The sequence below is a fragment of the Fundulus heteroclitus genome, chromosome 2, assembly GCF_011125445.2.
Source record: "Fundulus heteroclitus isolate FHET01 chromosome 2, MU-UCD_Fhet_4.1, whole genome shotgun sequence".
Classification (NCBI taxonomy): domain Eukaryota; kingdom Metazoa; phylum Chordata; class Actinopteri; order Cyprinodontiformes; family Fundulidae; genus Fundulus; species Fundulus heteroclitus.
Window position 1 is genome coordinate 22,861,038 of NC_046362.1, and position 20,868 is coordinate 22,881,905.

At 39.1% G+C, this 20,868-nt stretch overlaps 1 protein-coding gene across 1 annotated transcript in view; it reads right to left on the bottom strand.

Annotated features, from left to right (window-relative positions):
* LOC105935584 (zinc finger protein 469) overlaps nucleotides 1-3,212 on the bottom strand; it is a 62,265-nt gene extending 59,053 nt beyond the window's left edge. The window contains 2 exon segments of the mRNA XM_036151162.1: nucleotides 2,840-3,048; nucleotides 3,146-3,212. The gene's annotated coding sequence lies outside the window, so the exon portion shown is untranslated.
* Nucleotides 3,213-20,868: the final 17,656 nt, after the last annotated feature.

Genomic DNA, 20,868 nt, shown 5'->3' on the forward strand with positions numbered 1-20,868 from the left:
GTCCTGAGAAAACACACAAAGCTAAACCGGGGGTCTTTACCAACTGCTTCTTTTTCCATCTGCGATTCTATCACACGAAATCTGATGAATCATCTCGTTTGCCTCTAGATCCGCTTTGTTCTGCACTAATGTTTTCAAGCATTCCTGTTGATTTTCCACACTTTCATTTCATATTTTATTTGCTTCAGCTTTCTTTCTGTCCTCCATCTCAAGCTCTGTTTGTATTTTTCTTTCTCCTCCTCTTCCCCTCGCCAGCTCTGGAAAGTACATTCGCTCAGTTCAGCAGTGACACAAGGACCGTCTCCTTCAAGGCAGACCATGCTTATGTTTTTTCAATTAAGCTCAGCTCCTGTACATTTGGGAAACCATAATTCTCAGGGTCCGGCAAAAAGCAGTGGAAAGTCGCTGTTTTTTTTTCTTTCTGGGAGAGGGATTGGAAAGACATGTTTCCTTGAAGCAAGTCAAAGTAGTGAGGATGGAGAATAAAATCATAGGAAAACCATCAATGAGATTAGAGAAACTGTTGATATAAACGGAAGGCCTCGCCAAGGGGCTTTCGGGGTGCTACAAACCGTGGGGTGAATAGGATCAGGAAGGCGATGAGGGAGAGAATGCATATGGATGGATTTCCCAGGGAATGTGGATGGAAGTAAGAACTGCAGGCCGGATCTGGATTGCCCAGCGGGGAGGAGGACATATCCACTGAAATCACTTCAAAGCCTGGTGTCACTGGGCTGCACATGCCTCTTGTCAATTATATTTACAGAGATGAGCCCCAGGAGCCTGTCTCCTTCAGCTGCCTTTAGCAGCTTTCAGTTGTACAAATAAACAAATCACCACCCTGTATACAATTTAACTACTCACTCAAGATTGTAGTGTGACTGTATTTGATATTGATACTTTTGCCAATCATCAATTACTTTACATTTAACAAAAAGTAACTGCATACAATATTCATGCTGGCCTGAAGGTGGAGCCACTCATTATGCAGAAAACAGATTTCTGAACAAAGGACCTAAACAAACATGCCCTTAATTCTTTGTTTAAATGTTTCAGCCACAAACTTTATGGAGGCACATTACCAGGGCATCAAAATATAACCAACGTAATAAACACAGCCTGATTAAACGAATGCAAGGCGAGGCACATCCAAAGCAGGATCTCAAGCTGAAGAGAAAAGTGTATGAAATCAAGTTTTAAACTCAAAATAAATACCCCAAAATGATGTGCAGATGCAAACATCAGGTCCCAATACCCTTGTTACACTATCTACCTCACATTTAAGGCAAAGACACTCCAGCATTGGCTTCCAACACATCTGGGACTGCAGTGCATGCTGGCTTAGCTTTGGAACTTAGCATAAGCATCTCAACTCTGAGATTTTGCTCCAAATGACTCAATAAAAACAGATGTTAATCTCATGCCACGCTATGCCGACGCTAATTCTGCACTGCTGAAGATTCACTCACTCCAAACGACTTCAAGTGGCTCCAACTGATGGGAGGCTGATCCATTTTCTGATTAATTCAGCTGATACCCATTCTACCACTTGGGGACACCCACAGATTGTGCACACAGACCAGAGCTGGAGCTGTTCAGGGGATCAGTAAAAATATATACATATATATGTAGATGTTATGGCAAAAGTAGTGTACTTAGCCCTGACAGAGCAGAAAACTACATGTACCCTAAATCCACTGCATACACACTTTTGAGGATGCATCAAAGATTTAGATCTACATAAATACTTATTTTTCTACATGCCAGCATACCTGGCGCAACAGACAACTGTGTGATAGTAGCTTAATAATCAAACACCTCTGAGAAGTGCTTGGTTATTAAGCTACTATATACCCTGTATGATGCATTTGTACTACCAAATTTAAAAGTGAGTCAGTTGTTACTGACCTGCACTTGGTACATGAAGGTCTGCTGGTTCCATTTTTTTTTTAATACAACAACACTAGCAAGGTTTTTACAAAATGCTACCCTGGATTATATAAATAATCCACTTGAATGAATGCATTTTCTCTAGACCTGCTTTGAGTCACAGGTCAGTTAGTCTGTGTCCAATAACTCTCGGATCGCATTATATTCCTTTTAGTCAGCTATGAACCCACTGACCTAATCCAGCATCAGGACCAATTTCAAAACTTTCTTAATGAAACATCACATGTAGTCACCTCTGATCAGGATAACCTCAGACACACACAGACACAGACACACACAGACACAGACACAGACACACAATAAGAGGCAGCTGTGTTTAGAGAATCCAATGAATTTCTGCTTGTGGAAAAAATAAGGATTCATTGGGCAAGAATATAAATAAATACCACATCTTTCTGGTTGAGATTTTTGCAGCCTGATTTACTTTACTGACCCAATTCAGAGGATATAAAGCCCTAGACTAGACAGCAAGTGGATCATATGCAGACATTTGCAAAACGGGATAAAATCTGGTAGTGAGGAATGACTTACTCAACCTTTAATTGGTACCAAAGGTCTCGGCTTATTATCTCATCTTGACATCCTTTTTCAAGAATGTGACAGTTTCCTTCTTTCAACGAAGTAGTTTATCAGCATTAGCATAAATCTTTCACTGTCAAACTTAAACTAAGTTCATAAGTGCATGTTCATGTGAGAATGCACGGGTGGATGTAAAGAGTAAATACACACAAACACATGTGTATTAAAAGTGGGAGTGACTTCCACTGTACAGCCCCCAAAATGCCCCCTCCCCACCAGAACCCCCCCACCACAACAATCAGCTGGGACAGAGAGCAAAGGAGATCATACTTATAAAGAATCGCAGGAGCAACAAATAAGGAAGTCTTACCTCAAGGGTGTTTCTGTAAAGCCAACACAAGCAAAAGACTCATGATCGTAGCAGTTTGTCTCAGTCTCAGTCTCTTTGTGTCATTTAGCTGCGGCAGACGGGAGCTGGGACGCAACGCTGCAGAGTGGAGACGCTTTCGGCACACTTCACAGACAGGGAGGGCTGTGGAGCAGCGCAGACCCCAGGCCCGTCCGCTCACACTCTGCCGTCTGAGGATGAAAAGAGAAGACTTCATTACCAACACAGGACACGCCTCTACCCCTCTGGTCTCCCTCCTCCCGAGCCCATTCTCTCCTCCTCAACTACCTCCTGGTTTTCCTTCCACACTCCCAGGCAGTAGCACGCTCCAGGGGCTGCCACAGCTAAAAAGAGGGGTAGCAGACTGCTGGGGGAAAAAAAAGAAAAGAAAAGAAAAACTCCCATCCCAAAGCCTGCCAGTGCAAAGTACAGGAAAGAGAGACAGAAACACAAAAGAATTGGGACAGTGGAGAAACAGAGAGGTTGCATCTATCGCTGTAGCTATAAATTATAATTTCAACTTTTTACATCAAATGCACTGTCCTAGAGTTAGTTTTGCCAGTGAAGATGAAAATGACTGAACCAGCTTTAAGAAAGAAAGAAATGCTGCAAATAATCAAGAGTATTATTTATTTTTTCAGAATTAACCAAGTTTTTCAGAAGAAGAGAGAAACACAGACACGCTCAGGCTGAGACATAAGATTAATTACCATGTTTCACAGCATAGAGTTAAAGGGAAAAAATGCGAAATACAACCTGGGGTTGTTGTAAATTCTAATTACGACTTTCTGTAAGAGAAATCACATCAAAAGAACGTTGCTCACGAGTGAACTTGTGTCTGGCTTCATGGGGTGGGGATAAAGTCTGTCTCTGTGTGTATGTGCATCTATAAACCTAACTTTACTTCAGCTCTTTGCAAGCTGCTTCCATAGACAACACCCAGAATAAAGTTTCAAAATTGTTGTCCTTTCTCTGTCCCCTCCTTTTCCTCATCCACTCAGCAAGTAGAAAATAGATGTGGAACATTAGCCTTTTACTGCCTGTAACTACAATTGGCTGGTTATAGTCAGCTGAGGCAAGTTCTATGTTTTAACGGTGGATAGGACAAAACCGAGTCTTCATTAAATAATGTTCCAATATTGTTTTTTCACACATGGACTTATGTAGCAAACACAATTTGTACAAAACTCTGAGAAACTATATTTGATCGCGTGTGACGCCATGCAGACTCTCGGTTTACACCGATCAAGAATCCCTTAGTTCAATATAGTGGATGCTTGGTACGAGCAGATAGGTAGGTAGGTAAGTAGCAGCCCATTATAATTCAGCAACAAATAATGTAACCACTTGGATGTACAAAAGAAATGTAATGATAATATAACCCGGCCCTATGTGAAAAAACTTTTGCCCTCAAATAACTTGTTGGGCTACCACTCCTGTTGGCAACAACTACAATAATTGGTAGTGAATCTTGTAGTGAATTTTGAAACACTCAAGAACTGTTTTAGTTCAGCTACAAATGGACGCATTTCAAGCTTGTTTAAAGGAGACATGTCCTGCTTTGCAGTTCTTCATTTTCACATTTGAATCGTCATTATAGTTCACTTGCAAAAAGTACAATGTGAAACCAAGGCACATCAGGAAAATTAATAAATAAATAAATAAATAAGGTCCGCTTTTGGTCCGGACCAAAGATGTAGACCAAGGACGTTCCTGGTGGGAATACACCCTGAGACCTTCTGTTTTTTTTGTTTTTTTTTTACTCTTGCTGTATTTCAGATCATTGTCTTTCTGCAGAACCCACGAGTGCTTGAGCATTTATGACTATAAATTCTCCTTGAGGATTTTCTGGTACCGATCAGATTTCCTGGTCCCATCACTCTACCACCACCATGTTTTATTTTTGTTGAGGATCTATGAGAGGCTGTATTAAATCCTTTCAAATGGTTCCCCTTTATTCTCATCAGTCCACAAACTATATTCCTAAAAGTTTCATTGTGAGATCAGTTTTGTGTTCTTTCTGGCAAGTAGTGATTTAGGCCTTGCAACTTTACCACTGTAGGATTTTTTTAGGTCTATTTCTTATTGCTGAATAACATACACTGACCTCAACCCTGGCAAGTGAGCAAAAAGTGCTTTCTGGATTATTTGTGCAATTTCCCCTTAAGGAATTGTTGATGTCCTCTTGTAGTAATTTTGATAGACCAGCATTTCTTTGAATGGTTCACCACTAATCCATGTTATCTCCAGGTCTGGCTATTCACTCTCACCGGGGTTCTCTGGAGTCTCAATTCCTTTTCAGACATTTAGATTGCAATTACTTTGATCTTCATCTGTTTTTTTTTTTTTTTAAGCTCGAGGCATGATGTGTTGATTTTTGAGATCTTTTAGTCAATTTCATGTCATCAGACAGGTTCTATTTTAGAGACGTCTTCAATATGTAGGACAAGCTGTAATCAAGCCTGGGTGTGGCCATTGAAACTGAACACAACAGTTGGTAATCACAGTTAAGGGAATATTTAACGGAGGTGGGGCTGGTGTTGCTGTACCTCAGGTTTTCAAATAGGGAAACCCTTTTTGCATTTACTCAGTTTGTCTTTGTTTGGTATTAAATAGTTTGAGGATCTAGAACTTTTAAATGTGGGCAATAAAAGAATAAATTAAAAACAGAAGAAACTTTTAATGGGCAAATTTTTGTTCAATGCATTACATCTTCACTTACTTTATGATAAACTCAACTAACAATTATTTGACTACTTGGGAACACTTCTAGTCTTGAACTTTCATCCCTAGATGGTCAGCTGAGCTGTAAAAATGGAAAAAAAGTATATGTAACACTGATGGAGTATAACATTGAATTAGTAAAGAAAAGGGAACTCTCTCCCCACTGAGTGGGGGGAAATATGTTTTAAAGGAGCATTTCACATTTTTTCTTTTCCATACATGCCCTTACAATTGCCTGATGTGTAAAATTAGTTTTCCTCTATTTACCACAGTTGTCCCCTTAGGCCCCATTAGTCAGTTTATGAGAGAGCGATTCGGGTCATATTCTCTGGGTGTTTGCGTGATGTGCTGGTCACTCTCGTTCACCAGGCTACTTTGGGCGACTGTGGCTTGGTGGGTTGAGTAGTCGTCTGGCAATCTGAGGGTTGTGGGTTCGATTCCAGCTTCCCCCTGCCACATGTCGATGTGCCCCTGGGCAAGGCACTTAACCCCAAGTTGCCTACCGAGCTGCATCTCGGTGTATAAATGTGTGCGTGTTAGTGAGAGCGACTGGGTGAATGTGGCTATAGTGTACAGCGCTTTGGGTGGTCAGCATGACTGGAAAAGCGCTATATAAGTTCAGTCCATTTACCATTTACTTTGTTGAGTCTCCGCTGCCATTGATGCATTAGCGAGAGAACAAGGGCTAACTTTGATATTTACAACTTTTTTACTTCAGAAGAAATTACACCTCTATAGAATATTAACAAAATGTGTTTAAAAATAAAATGCTCAGAAGTCTTTAGCAAATAACAGTCATGGTTTGAAAGTGCAATACAGTCCGTTGATTTGGAGTGCCAAAAGTAGGGGTTTACCCAAAAAACCTGATATATGTTGCTGCTCAAACTCCAGATTACCACATGTGGGCCAAACCTTGACCCTGATGGAAAATATTAAGAGCCATCACTAAATCCACCACAACTGCTAAATGAAGAACACAAAAACCCAACAAAGTTGTAATTTCCTGATTACTTCTTAGGAACAAGACAAATCGTAGATGGTAAAACATTTAAAGTGTTTACAAAGAAGCAAGGAGAGAGTCAAAAGATCCCAGAGAAGCACAGAGGGATAGGAATGTCGGCGTAAAGTAATAAAACAGCAACATTTTTCTGGGCAGCACATAATGAAGTAAGCAGGGATTATACTGGATCTCTGGCAGCCTCCCACACTAACATTAACACCTACACAGACCCTCTCTGTGGCATAATGGTGTCAAATTTACACAGGTCCACTAAACAGTACTTAAGGTTATGGACTGCCTGCTCTGAAGCTGGGGCTGGGGTTTCAGACAAACAGCTGCAGCAGGCTTGACAGAGAAAGGAGAGATTAACTAATTTTAGTGTGCTTTAATGCTAACATTACCACTAATTCTGAAAAAAAAAAAAAAACATAGACAGCCTCATGTGATGTATTTTGTCTTTTAATCAAGGGACTTTTTATGACAGAGAACCAGCTATTCTTTGTTTAAAGTTTACACGATATGTTAAGTGCTGTAACAACAGTGAATTGATAGAAATAGCAAAAATGGCTATATAATGAGGACAATTAGAAACATAGTGAGAGACTTTGAATCACACTGCTGCAAAAGAATTAGTGATGAATCAGCATCTAATTGGGGGATTTAAAGCTATAGTGGCATTTCTAGGAATGAGTCAATATCAAAACCAACCACCAGGGGCTGAACAACATCAAACTAAAACAAAGAGCAGGAAACTTTCATACTTTAATATGCTCCTCTCTGGTCTGCCCAAGGAACCCTTTGAGCAGTTTAAGTTGACAACTAGTTACTATATGTGTAAAGTTTAATTATTTCTGACATATTTGGCTTCATCCAGCCACACTGTTACTGTTTTACAAATACAAGGCAAATATGATAGGCTTTATACATCTTGAATAATTCAACTAAGATCCTGGATTGATTTATTTGAACTTCAAAAACAACAGATAAATATGGCTCGAGTAGAAACAATCGTTATTGTGACAGATTGCACACTCAGCAGTGCACAGCGCTCTAAGTCAGAAATCCGCTCATTTGCATCCTCTCCTGCTCCTGATGAAAACACTGACAGTATTTCCTCCTCTCTGACAAAGCTGAGAGTATCGCTGGAAGTTCAGAACCACCCCATATTTGAAAGAAATATAGCATACTTTTTTTGGAAACATACTAGTCCAGATATGATTCCTGTGGCAAAAACCATTATGTTTGGATTGTGTGGAAAGTTGGAGGCAATTTGGCAAGCACCAGGAGTGCAGTAGCATCATGCTTGAGGTTTTCTAAATTTGCCTCTATCCAGCTGTTTAATCCATGCTTAATTGGTCTTGGGGGGTCCTAAGGACTCCAGGCTATACTTAATCCGATGTGAAGGGAGCCTTTAAAAGTAAAAAAAAAAAAAAAAAAAAGAAATCTAACGGCAAAAGCTGGCAGTTTCTGACAAACCAATTGACTGTAGGAAAATCGAGTATAAATAAAAACATGACGGACAGCATGTAGAGTGCATCTAGAGGGTGCTTGGTTTTTAGAATGAAACTTGTGAATTTTATAAAATAAACTTTCTCCTTAATATTCCCATAGTGAAACTGACTCAGTTCAAATAAAAAGAAAGGAAAGTTTTGGTGTTCAGTGCACAGAAAAGCTTTGTAGGAGGTATCAGTGTGATGCTGACAACTGACTATTGAAATTAATACCTGAAGAATGTGTAAATTACAACTACAGCTTGTATGTTACCTGCCTAAACAAGGATAATGATTGTTATTTTATTCTTCAAGATATACAGACACCCTTCCAGACATTAAATGTGCATAAATAGTCCTTCAATCACTCTAAGATTTAAAAAAAATGAACCAAAACATCATTATATTACATGTAAAATCTTTTAATAGCTCTAGAGTATCCTGATCTTTCCTTAGAGACCAATAAGCTGGTAAAATAAAAAACAAAATAAATTGTGACATTCTTTGACTTATATGCAGTCTGGTATTTACTGACTCACTGAACTTTTGATAAATATATTCCCAAAAAAGTAAATAAAGGTTACTTTAGGAAATTTAGTTTTGCATTCATGGCCTTCTTCACAGCGTTTAGTGCAAAAAGCAGCCATGACAAGACTTTAAATTCAAGCCACGCATCTTCAACCACCTTCTATGGCGCACGTCAACAACAAAGTAAAGTTGTTGTAGCTTAAGGTGTTTGTTGGACAAAGCTGGATAATTGAGTGCCTTTGTTGCTAATAAAGAGATTAAGTTTCTGCCTGGTGTTTTGTCACGGTTACTTCAGTCTGACATGCACACAGCCCTTCAGTAAAGTACAGCCTCAGCTCTGCCTTCCTTTCAAGTCGTAAAATGATATCTTCAACCTGATTTTGCCACAGTTGCGGTGAACATTCAGAGCGCCAGGGTTATTCCAGGTCAAGTTGGTGACACACCCAATACCCCAATGAAAGGCTTCTCCATCACAACCAACACAAGTGCCCCTGTAACTGTCAATTAAGACCACTGACTGTAGGCACTGACTACATGTGGTCACTCTATTCCATGACTCATTGACTGTTAAACACCTGAAAGGGCCAATAAAAACAGTTGCATTAAGACTCAACAGCAGGAATAGACAGTGTTTTACTCACACAAGGACCAGTTCGGTGAGGGCACCAGGACAACAAAACGAGACTGTGGGTTTTAACCCAAACACAGGTGATGGTGGCAAACCAAACACATTTGTTTCTTTCCTGTGTCTGTGCAGCTGTCGGGTTCTGGAGCTACTGGGCTCGGCAGACTACCTGAGCACAGGGAATTTCACACCTTCGACAACCCCAAACTAGAGATAGGTAGAAACTATCGCACCCTGGTGTTCCATTTCTGACCCAAAAAACACGCTCTTCTCCAGGGCAAACAGGGGACGCCTCTGCCAGTGTAGACTTAGCAGCTCGGCGATGTGTACTCGGCGTGTCATGTCGACCAGGGGCGATTGTGTTCCCAGGGCGACAACGTCTTGTGGTATGGCTTTGGAATTGGGATATATTAAGTGAAAGGAGAACTAAGAGAAGGAGAGAAAAGATGTGTCTTAAGTTGTGGCCATTATTAAAGCAGCAAAGCACAACTCAAGGCCCAATAATTCCTAGTCAGAAAGACACACACAAACAACTGTGGACATTTGTAGGAATCAAGTATTGCATTAGATGCTGCTTGGTGGCTGCAATTCATATTTGAGCAGTGTAGTAGCATTTATGGTTTGTGATGTTCTTCTAAAGCCATAAAAATGAATGCAATCTTCATTCTGCTGACCCTGCTAGGGGTGCTGGTCTTTGTACTTTATCTGTTCTGGTTGTTTCAAACTTAACTTTTTCAAATGCAACAAGCAGCAATCTCCCATGGGATGTTTTGTACTGAATATGGCTCGATTTGTACCCATATTTGGGTGGTTCTGTACTTGCTGTTACAACTAATTATCAACTCATGGTCTACAATTATAAAAATCCGTTAAGTGAATCTAATGGTTAAGGTCTACCAGCAAGCAATATTTTGGTTTGATAATGGGTCACAGGTTCTTATATTTCTAGACTGATCTTTTCAAGGATCAAGTTCAACAACTATGGACATATAATTTACATGGAACAAAATATAAGATTCAGACATTCTTATGATTATATATTTTGATAATTCTTCAAAATACTATGCTTCCTGAAGAAACTAACCTATAAAGAGTAGTTGAACACATTATTATTAGATTTAATAGAATTTCTATTGAACCAACATGTTTGCTTCTAACATGAAATTAGTAAGGTCATTGATAATGATAATAAATATAAAACTATCTAAACTAAATCAACTTCAAAAAATGTTTGTCTGTTTGTTTTTGCATTATAAGGAAAATGTGTCAAACATTGTTGATACTGTTCTCAATAACCAACTGAGAAATCTTTGTTGGCATTATAGCTATGAAACCCTTCTTTTAATTGCTAGCCAACATTTGACATGTGTCCGCTGGTAATATGATGCACTTAATTGTATTTATTTCTATTAACTCAGCACAAGAAATATTCTAAGAGACATCTGTATTGTATGGCCTAGTTTTCATATTCTTAAAAAGAACAAAAGTTGGCCTATGATCAAAATATAGTATAACCTGCGCCCTACTTGCTAAGGACCAGGTATAGCAGAGGACCTAACAGAGTTATGGTGAGATTTCTGAATAAACAGGGAGAAGACAAAGGGAAAGGCAGGTGAAGAAATTAACGCAGGTGAAGGACATGAAGGTAAGTAGACTGAGGGAGAGAGGGCAGTGATACGGCCTGGAAAAGAATGAAAACAGAACGTAACAAATTCATGATGAATGAACATACGTAGCAAAATAAACCCACTAGCTAAATTAAAGACAGGCAGGAAAATAGGGATCTAACATAAACAAGAATAAACTACTAAATTATAATGAGACGAAAACTAACTAATGACAGGAACAAGATTCTACAGATAATAAACAATACAAAACTGAGAAAACACAAACAGAACTGCAGGATCCTCAGAAACCCAAGTAACCAAACCCCTGAGCATCCTGACGAAACTATGCTTTTAACTGAAGATCTGCTGAGAAATAAGATCATTACTTTAAAAAATGACATGACTGAGACTCAGTTTGGTGATTAAACGCATATCTGTGCTGCATTTTTCAGTTTCCCTGTCTTTCTAGTGTCAAACTGAAGTGTCTGGATGAAAATAGAGAAAGGTGCATAGAGCTAACATTCAGCTGCAGCAGAGCCACAGCCCTGCAAACACACAGATGCCCAGCCCTCTTCCGCACAAATGAGCCTTTCAATATTTCCCCTCACTTTTGTCCCATCAATACCTTACTCTTCAGCGAGACCAAAGCCACCAACTCCAACATTCCCTTTGCCCATTTCCAAACACACAGAGGAGTGAATGGTGTCTACTGTACCTTATGCCACTCCCCTCTCTGTGGGGTAAAACACATCTTGACAGACCTGTATTTATGGCCAGCTGGATTCGTGGTGGAAAGAATCATGAAAAGGACCAAAATCATCCTGCAGGATGCTCATTTATATTGAACGTTGGTCAGCTGAGCGGGTCTGCTTGTGTGGCCAGATCCGAGAGAATGGTGCTTGTGTGTGTGTGTGTGTGTGTGTGTGTGTGTGTGTGTGTGTGCGGTGCATGTTAATACAAGCCCATTAATGGTGAACAAAATGTAGTTTTTGTTCTGTGCTTATCCTGTCTGTCTGTGTGGATAAATTTGTCATATTTTAATTTCTTGGCAACATTCAATGGAATATCATTATATACCTGTATTTAACCTAATTATAAGCAAAATTGTATTAAAGTATGACCTTCAGGACAAATTGGTAGAAGAAATAGAAGATATTGCATCTTTTAAAGTTTGCACAAAACTTTAAAATTAAATACATTTTGAAATATAGTGAATACATATATCCCTTATTTATAGGAAATGCACACTTTATACGATGTAAAACTTAGATTTAATGTAAAATAAATCCATGGTTTCTTATGAAAATCCTCTCCTGAGAGCTGAAAGATCCCTGGTGACCCAATAAAAACTATATTAGAAGGGAAAGACGTTGCAAAAGAAAGGACTTTGTTTGTCTTCACACAGACACGTGCTGTGCATACTGTATCGCTCCAGGAATCCTCCAGGACAGAGAGCCTCAGTGGGTCCGTTGTTAACAATTGGAGCTGGGGTGAGCTAGTTCAAAGATCTCTGGTCCTTCCCCACATAAACCTTTTAATATGAGGCCTCCTCAGAACCAGTCGGCCATCTAAAAGCACTAAACCCTGTAATTGACCTTAAAAATACTTTCCGTGGAGGTCGCCAGTCATGTCATTGGCCTTCGGCCCAAGCAGCGGCCGCATCTCCTCAGCCCAGAAGGAGCCTGGGAAGGCCTCACAGGGTATATTTAGTGGCCCTGTCCTTTTGAGAGGAGCAGGAGATGTAGATAATGCCAGTCTACATATAAAACCGCTCCACCGCCCACGAGTGTGCCTCTGACAGCAACATTTCCCACTCCCATGGGGACATGTTTCCTGAGGTCACAGGTTAATTACATGAAAGGCGAAGTGCAGGTGACAGTAAATGGCTCTAGAAGAGACCAGACACATGACAGAAATATGGCATTCCAAACTTGCAGGCATTCGCCACAAAGAGCACAAATAAATTAATTAATTACTGCAGCAACATTATCTCACACTAAAAGATTGAGGAAAAATGAAACCTTTTATATGAAAACATTACAAAAGTCCCAATTCATTGCTTTTTTTATCTAAAAGTGGAAGAAATAGCATCCCTAAAAATCTTGTTAAACAAATTTAACTAAAGCATTTTTTGTTGTTTTTACTCTACCTTTTTAAGTTGATCAGAGCTTCTGGGAGCTTCTTTTGAGTAATTTGACTTTCTGTTTCTTTAGGGAATGAAGCTGGCACAGAGACATGACATAGAGGCCGATTTGTCACTAGGTGGGATGAGGATCCATATTTATCTTCCTATTGCACACAATGAGCAGGATGGTAAATAAAAGGTTCAAAAAAGAATCCAAATCTCCTCTTGGAGAACTGTAACAAAGACAGGCATCCTGGGGTCCGTTATTCGTACGTCGCTAACTCAGTTAGCTGGATTTGATTGTTGACGATTTGGCATGATCTTGGATCGTTTGGTTCTTCGAAACTCATCTTGGACTTGTTGTCATAGCAACATGTGTGCAAGCTTAAACCTGCTCGAGAGCAGGCTTATTTCATGTAAACAGTATTAGATCACAGCTTTATAAGTGGAGGAGATAGGGAAGTCTGTCATAGCCATGTCCATTTTTACGACAGCAACCTGTTGTGAAAGGTGCAAGAATCATTTCAGAGCTCTTCGAATTAATCGCGTATTGCGCAATAGACAGGATCCTTTAGCGTAGCGCGCCAGTGTAATTGCAGAGAGATTTTCTTGGTGGCTGTTATAAACAGACAAGCGCATCATTTAACAGTGACTTTTAAAGAGGAAAAAGTGGTGTTAGAGCCATAAATAGAAAATATTAAAGTTATTTGTATGATGGTTTGCTTTTTATTTTTATCCTATTCAGTAAGAAGATTTGTTCAGGCCATTGTATTGTGAAGTTTAGTTTTACTTTGAAAGGCTTGCTTCCTGTCGAGCCGTATATTGTATTACAAAAAAGTATGGATGTATTATCTAGACACTGAGCAATACAGTTTTACCGTGTAAACTGTGAATGACTCGGAAAAGGAAGAACTTCATTTTTTATAGATAAAGATTTTTTTTGTCAAAATTCCCAGTTTACACGTGTTCTTTACTTCCCATGTCTAAGCAATGACACCGAAATTTGGATCTCTTGACATAACAAGTGCCTTTTTAAAATAAAGTATAATAATTAAAGGCTACCATTTTGTAGAATATTCTCGTATTTCACTTTTACTTGTCCCCATGTTGTAGTGGGTCCGGTGGAGGCTCTGATATAAAATAACAAAGTAAATATCAAATGATTAAAATGCAAAAATTCATACTGTAAAAAGTGATAGAAACATCTACCATGGACAGTATTTAAGCATTAATTTGTCTGCTACTTTTTGCCAGCCCTCTCTCCTGGCTTTAACAGATTTTGAGGTGTTTTAATTAATGACTCAAATTTGGCATAACCTTTCATTAAAAGCTTGCGTTCTGCTTGGGAGAAAAACTGTGGGCGTTCTTTGTCCATGCTGAACAGCCAATAGCAGTGCTGCTGATCATTGTTTCTACTATCGATACATTTCCCCTTTTAAACAAACGCATGAACGCGCAGTTATCTCAGATAACTCAATCCAGCCATACTAATCATAAACAACAGGTGTGTTTGAAGAACACAATTAGCCGGATCATGATTAGCCGGATGAAATCATCTTGGATGTATCATTTGATCTCAAATGTTTTAAGCAACGTACGAAGAACGGTCCCCTGTACTGAAACAACCTCTATCACAAAACAAAGTTTTACCTTTAGAGTAGCATCTGTTTGTATAGCCAAAAAGTATTGCTATGAAATGTGAAAAAAAACTTTTTATTATCCTTTTCATCATCATTATTGTATTAAATGAAACTAAACACAGTGATAAGAGTCCATATTTTCCCATCTGTAGATCCATTAAATGTGACTGGTGCCATACGTGTCCACAACAAAGACAGATGTAATTTCTTCCATCTATGTCAGTGCATGCCAAAGCATCACTGTGCCTAAACTCCTTCACCTGTTGTCACTCACATGCTACGCTCCTGATGGTTTCTCTTAAAGACTTTTGTCAGACGCATCTGGGAGATAATTTACGATGCCTTTCATGAAATGTTTAAGATGGAAAAGAATCACACTGTTTTTCCCCTGTCTTGTAAATACTTTAAAAGTGAAAACCCGAGTTGAAATAAGAACAAAAGCCGCCCAAATGTCTTCCTGTGCTGAGCCCTTCAGTCAGGCAGACACTCCATAAAATTAAAATCTCCTGGCATCCCAACAGGCAAATACTGGGACACGGATGACGACAGCACAGTGACGGTACAAAGGGGGAAACATCTGAGCATGCTTATAAAAAAAAAAGAAACTCAATTAACGTCAATTTGCCATCATGCCCAGCAGGTGATGTAATGAGCGCTCCTAGTAACAAGCACGGGTTGACTCCAAGCAGCTGGCAGCCGATGTGTTGTAACGCTCACATCTGTCAGGGTCTTATCAATCTTACTTTGGAGAGTAATGAAAATTTCTGTGTCTCTTGTGGGTGAGAAAAAGAGTAAAGGGGATAGTATTCCCTCATAACATGGAAATCACACCTTTAAATTCTTTCCGATGGCAGTGAGAGGCTGAAGATCACTTGCTCCCCAGCTCTGGAAACTACAAGCCTTGGCAAGCTTCAGCAATAACCTCCTCTAACTATATAGATTTTGTGACCTCCAGCGATGTTGGCTTTTACACAACCTTTTAATCATCCATAAAATCATCCACTGGTGTTTAAAACCTTTTGCTATTTTTTAATCTGATATCATGTCTCTTTTACCTTTGGGTTATTTTTTGAGAGTCCGTCTCATTAAAGCAGGGATTCAATCCTCAAATTTAGAAGGGGAGAAAAAAAGAGAAAAAACTTCTATTCTAGAGCTGCAGCCCCCGCGAATGAAATCCTGACCCAACAACAACAAAGAAAGACTTTTGATCCGCTGTATGAAAGGACAGCTACAGAGCTCAACAGGCCAGGGGTTCGTGTGCTCTCTGTGCTCATGGCGACAGATCTGCCGACCACTCCTTGCCCATCTGGGCTGCCGGTGGTGCTCTTCCTTCTCTCAGAGGACAGCGAGTTCAGACTAGTAATTTAGTTCAGATGAGCTAAAGTAATATTTCCAGATTAATACGAGCCATATTCCTTCAGAACTGTCCTTTCTTTCTTCTTCGTCTGCTTGTTTTTTCACATCTTACATGTTCAAGTCGTCTGGCTGAGGATCAAAGAGAGTAGTGGAGGAGAGAAAAAGAGAGAAAGGGAAGATGGATAACTTTGAAACTTAGTGAGGAAAACCAATTTTTTGGAATTTTTTTAAAACTCTTCTGAAACATATTTACTATTACTAAGGTCAGAAAATAGACTTATTGCTTCCTGCAATTTTCTAAAAAGTAAACTATTATGAGTTAATCTTATAATAGTTTAGCAAATCTATAAAGTTCTTCCATTTCACCTGATTTTTGTTGAAAATAAGTATTAGAAATTCATTTTTTATGGGATTAAATGGATGGATCTAGTGTAAATGGGGTTAAATATTGCAAATCCAATTAAAATAGTTAAACATATATTATATAGAGTAATGACGTCCAGAGTGACGTATTTTGAAGTTTTCACGATTATAGCTTACAGCAAAAGAAAGTTCGAAATTCACTTTCTCAGAAAATGTGAACATTACTCAATCATGGAGAAGACTGATTACTTGACCAATGCCCAGCAGATAGTTGCAGAACTGTATCCTCTATAAGCAGACGAGGTAAAGGTATCTGCTAAAAAACATGGATCTACAGGTCTGTCTAAAAAGTCGATCAGACAGCTGCAGCTGATCTAGAATGCTGCTCCTCTCGTTCTCACTAAAACTAAGAAAGTAGAGCATATCACCCCGTTTCTGAAGTCCTTACACTGGCTGCCAGTATTTCAGAGACTAGACTTTGAAACAAACTGTTTATAAATCACCAAATTGCGTAGCACCAAAATACATTAATTTGTTGTATCAACCTGTCACACCATTCAAGTCTTCTGGTTCAACTCTGTTTTGCATCCCCAGAATCAGAACCAAACATGGAGAAGCAGTATTCAGTTTTTATGCTCCACTAATCTGGAAAAAAAACTCCCAGAAGACTCCAAAAATGACAAAACCCAATCTTCAATTTTTAAACCATTAAAGCTATAGTTGGTAATCCAGTTCACAAACAGGATTTTTTTGAAACGAAGTTTTCATCATGTAAAGCATGATGAAAACATGTCTTGTTGCTGAATCCAAGCAACTTAGCATAATAATGGAAAGTTGAGTGGAAGGACCAAGGTTTGTTAAAAGGGTGCAAAAGTTACAGTGATAACTGCCACCAAAGGTTGTGAAACAAAGCCCGTTCAAGAGGCACGACAGAAAGACATATCGAGGACATACAACTGCTACATATTGCTTGTGTTTAGCCACCCTTGAACAAGAGACGTCAGAAGTGTCTTACCTCGGCTGAAGAAGGAAAAAAAGGACTAGACTGTAGGAGACTGGTGTGCCACAGAATCTTACAGAATCTTATTTGCTTGAGTGCCAGTGTGAAAGGTTTGCCTTTGCCTCAGTGTGAAAGTCAAAAATCAGTACAGCCGATTACCAGGAAATCTTAAGGCACTTTGTTCTTTCTTCTACTGACATCCTTTATAGAGATGCTGATATAATTTTTCTGCAGGACTTGGCACGTGCCCTCACTGTTCAAGGTACCAAAAGCTGGTTCAATGACCATATCGTTACTGTGCTTGATTGAGCAGTCAGTTACTCCGACCTAAAGCCCACTGAGAATCTATGAGGCATTGTGAACAGGAAGATGAGAAAACAGCAGAGCTAATAATGGGGATGAGTTTAAGGCACCTATTAAAGCAACGTGGGCTTCCATGACCCTGCAGTAGTACAACAGGCTGATCTGCTCCATGCCACTCTACACTGATGCAGTAATTAGGGATGTTTTTGAATGTAGGTCATAGTCTAGATTTACGCGCTACTTTTCATACGTCTTCTTTCGACACCATGAAACGCGGCCATACTGCTGACATTGCATCTCTGCTTCATTCATAAAAACCCACAATGCTGGCTACAATGCATTACTGTCAATGTCTCATAGTCCAAAACAAATGAAAAAAACGCATGACCAACCCCATCCCTTCCCCCTCCTGAAACACAGACACAAAGGACAACTAGATGGAAAAAAAACATCAGTTGTTGATATCGGCCCAGTTTTCCTTATCACACCATAACCGAAGTTAATGCCGAAATGAAAGCTGATAGATAAAATTAGTTTAAAACAGGTACAGCCTGTATATAAGGTTTAGCACAATGCCATACTTTTAGTAGGTTGACATCTCTGTCCCAAAAATCACATTTATGTGTGTAATGCAATATTCTACATTTTTTGAATAACTGGCTCTCCATATAAATCACTGTCTGGGAGCAAATATTCATCAGGACGCTGGGTTTCGCTTCAGATTCTACATCAGAAGGAGATTGAATAAAAAAACTATTCTGATGCATCATATTGAAATTAAAGCCGTGTGGCTCTCCGTATTTAATATCCAAACATGATATAAGTGACAGAATATTTTATGTGTTTTTAATCTAATTCAAAACAGAAAAAATATACATTTCTCCCGTTTCAACCATTGCGGTGCCGTATTTTTAACCTGGGTTTGAGGATGAAATAGGAAAAATGCTTACTTTTTTGTTAGATATTTATTTCTATAATGGCACCCATATGCAGAAAAAACTTAATGCTTTGTCAAATCCATATAAAGTAGCACTTGTCAATGTAAACCATAAGCAGAGAGAAATATTTCCTTTATGCCCCCTGTCCAGACCTTGCAGAGCCACACTGACTGACATCATCATATTGATGGAAAATGGGACAGGAGCCTCATTTTATTAGCCATGAGCAAATCAACAGAGTTCTGCACCAAAGACCTCGCCATCATGCTGCCCTGTCATCATCCTAGGCACAGGTAAAGGCACGTGAAGCAGAGGAATCCTTCTATGACCAATACTGTAAAACTATGCTGACAAAAAACCCTCTGATTTTTCTATCACAGAAGAGGGTGATCATGTGGCATTGACTTTTTGGATAAATTGTAACATATATAGAGTTGTGCACACTTTTAATTAAAAACCACATTGATCAGAATCACCTTATTGTCTTTGTTTCTCTTCATAGGTCCATTAATGTCAAGGGTTTCCACACATGGGTACAGATCGTGTGACTGCAATGCCAGCCCCTCGTTGATTAACCTATTCACAGGTGTGAACAGACCTATTCATAACTGAGGAGAAACACATGTTGATCACCAACGGCCAAAACTGCTATCTTTGAGCCAAAGAATGTATAATCCCTCTTTTCTGAATCAGCAATAACAACGTACCAACATGTTTACTTGAAAACTGCATCAGATACAAAACTTAAACAGTTAACGACTGAATTAAATTCAAATAAACTAGACTGAATTAAAATGAACTGAACTGAAAACGACTGAAACCACATAAACTAAACTGAAGCCAAACTGAATTTAGTGAACTGAATTGACGAAGGTTAAAGCTGAACGTCTAAACTGCGCTCAACTGAATGGAACTAAAAAATCAATTGAACTGAATTTAAGTTACCTGAATTGATTTCAATTTACATTGAATTTAATATGACTGAATTGAATTGAGTTGAATCCTCTCACTGGTTGGCTGTTTTGAGTGGAGATCATTCATCCTTCCACTAAAAGCTACTTTACTATACATGAGATCCATAGGGGTCCTCGGTGAATTGTGGAGGAAGCATGGTAATGATGCACGCAATGTTTAATTTTACACTAAAGTAACTGAACGCCACTGTGTTCATGCTTCGCAAGCAAGTCCTCTTGGCTGGATGCTTTGCTGAAACCAGTTTTGCTGATCATGTCTTGTTCTATAATAAAATCTAAGTTTAACTTAGTTTGTTGCTGCTCTGTTTCTGGAGCTCTTCCCAATGTCTTATTCAACTGCTGCTCTGCATGTGTATGATGACAGGACTGGGCAATCTCACTGGTTAGGCTCTCATCAACCAGTTTCTGGTTAAAGAACTGAGAACTGAGCATTGGCTATTTAAGAAAACATGAAATTAGTGGTCAACTCATCTCTGCCCACCATGTTATTAAATCATTTATTTACCAGAAATAATTTAAATCAATTTAAAATTCCATGAAATCAGACCAACCAAAAGTTCCCGAAAAACGTACACCGACCGCAGAGATGTTCTTTCACATTCTGTGGCTCTTCTAACACAATAGGAAAACAAAGCAGGTATTGAAGCAAGAAAATATCAATTTACATTGAAGTACAGAATCAGCAACCTTTCTTTAATGGAAATCCTGTTTTTTCCTCAAGTTTAATGTGTGGTGTTGTACAGCAGCTGTTGTAATGAGGTGCCATGTGAGACATGACAAGAAAACGTCATAGTTACTGAGAAAGTGCAGAATAATGTGGAAAGGTTGTGGTTTTACATCTGAATGTTGTTGGTTTTATGGAGAGAATTCAAATATTTTTGAAAGGGGAATCCTTTTTATGTCACATTAGAGGTGCGATGTATGCCACAAATATGCAGTGGTCACTCATAGAAGGAAGAAGCGAAAGGAGAAAGATGTTGATTCATCACAAGAATACATACAAAAAGGAAAAAAAAAACTGATCTTTTATACTTCTAGATGCATTCTTTTTTCTATTTGAACTTCATGTCCTTCGGAAAAATCTGCAATCAACTACTTTTAGTCTTCCAAATTATCATGCAGCCGTTGCAGAGCCAGCTCAACATTACGGCATAGCAACCATCACCTAACAAGGATGGTGGGAAGAATAAACTTTGCAAGTGTTCAACTCATCCGAATGGCAAAGTTAACACCCGACTCATCCACACATTCCCATGCTTGAGGTTGCCATTAACCCTGGTGACCTGTAACTGTGTGTTTGTGTGAGTGTGCTCTGTGTGTTTGCATATCTATTGCTCC